At 38.5% G+C, this 1,541-nt stretch overlaps 1 pseudogene; it reads right to left on the bottom strand.

Annotated features, from left to right (window-relative positions):
• Positions 1 to 347: 347 nt before the first annotated feature.
• On the bottom strand, positions 348 to 923 carry LOC100019939 (mitochondrial import inner membrane translocase subunit Tim17-A-like; annotated as a pseudogene).
• Positions 924 to 1,541: the final 618 nt, after the last annotated feature.

Genomic DNA, 1,541 nt, shown 5'->3' with positions numbered 1-1,541 from the left:
TATTTTTGTAGAGAAGATGAAGTGTTTGAGGATGAAAAGTGGAGCACTATTACTGATCTGGAAAGAAAGAAAAAATTCCAGGGGATGTTATTGTTTGAACCACAGAACACCAAACTAGGCAGAGAAGTCCATAAGGAAATCAATTTCAGTAATCTTCCTTTGGTCCTTCATCTTCTAAGCATTTAAAGTATTTTCTTTTTGAACAATACCTAGACATTTATTTTATTACAAATGCAATCCAAGTATTAATAAATAAAAATTTAAAGATCTTTTAAACTTTCTGTCCCCAGGTTCCTTTAAATAGAAAAAGTGCTAACTGTTTCTTTGGAGAATATTCAGTTCTTGTCCAAATCTGACTGTAACTTGGTCTTCCAGAATCTTTCTAGAACTAAAGATCTCATTGTAATAAGAAACCTCAGGGCAATAGTCTCATTATTGATATTATCGGTAGTCTCCAAATGATGAGGGTGGCAACTGGGCTGGAGGCAACTGGGAAGGATCTTCAACAAACTGTGCAGATGCAAATCTTGTTAACAGGATACCAGCTCCTTCAATTAAAGCTAGAAGAACGCCACCCATTGCAGCTGAACCAACCATGGTCACTGGTCCATTTCTTGCTGCCAATATGGCTCCGGTTAAGGCACCACTTGTGATGGAATTCCATGGATCTTCTTTTCCTCTGACTTTTACCATACTGCAATCAATCATGGAAAAGAGACCTCCCCAAATGGCAAAGCTACCTCCCAACTGTGGTGCTCTGGTTTTGATTGCTGTCAAACTACCTCACAGCCTATGGTTCAGTCCCACAGGAGAATTGTGAAAACCTTTGATTGCTTGGAAGATACCACCTCCTATGGTACATAGAAGGTACCACAATCATCCACAATTCGCCAGGGGCAGGATTCACGAGCGTACTCCTTCATCTTGGATGCGGCAGCAGCGGAGGCAGCCAGGGAGTCAGTCTTATCACTCACCACAAATCTCCAAGCTGGATTCCAGTCCTCCACTGAACTCAATCTCCTGAACTGAGTTCAGAACTTCCTGAACTGACTTTTAGCCTCCTTTTAAAGAGAATTGTCTCTTATGTCACCTCCCCTAAATTTTTATGTCTACCAATCAAAGTAGACGCTTTCTCCAGGACTGCCCATTCTTTAGTTTTCAGCACTCTTTAGTTCTCACCTTCTCTGATTAGATTATATCTTTTGAGTACTTCATACTTCTTTGTTAAGCTTGCTTTTTGTGAGTTACTTGACTCAACCTTTATAGGTGTTAACACCCTTTTGTATTAGATCTAAAAATAGACTTAGCTTAAAGTTCTAACTTCACTATAAGGTATGAGTTAAGTATCTTCATTGTTCAATCAGAAGTTTACAACTTTATCTTCCCCTAAAGTATGTCTAAGTATGGATGGAGTAATGTAAAGTTCCAAGACATTCCTAATTCTGTTAGATCAAGTATCTCCATTGTTACAATAAGGAAATAGCATCTTCTAAAGTACAGTCTGAGTAGTTTTTAAGATTCACAACACTAGTGTTTCACAA

The sequence above is a fragment of the Monodelphis domestica genome, chromosome 1 (assembly GCF_027887165.1).
Source record: "Monodelphis domestica isolate mMonDom1 chromosome 1, mMonDom1.pri, whole genome shotgun sequence".
NCBI lineage: Eukaryota > Metazoa > Chordata > Mammalia > Didelphimorphia > Didelphidae > Monodelphis > Monodelphis domestica.
This window is presented reverse-complemented; position numbering and strand designations above follow the sequence as displayed.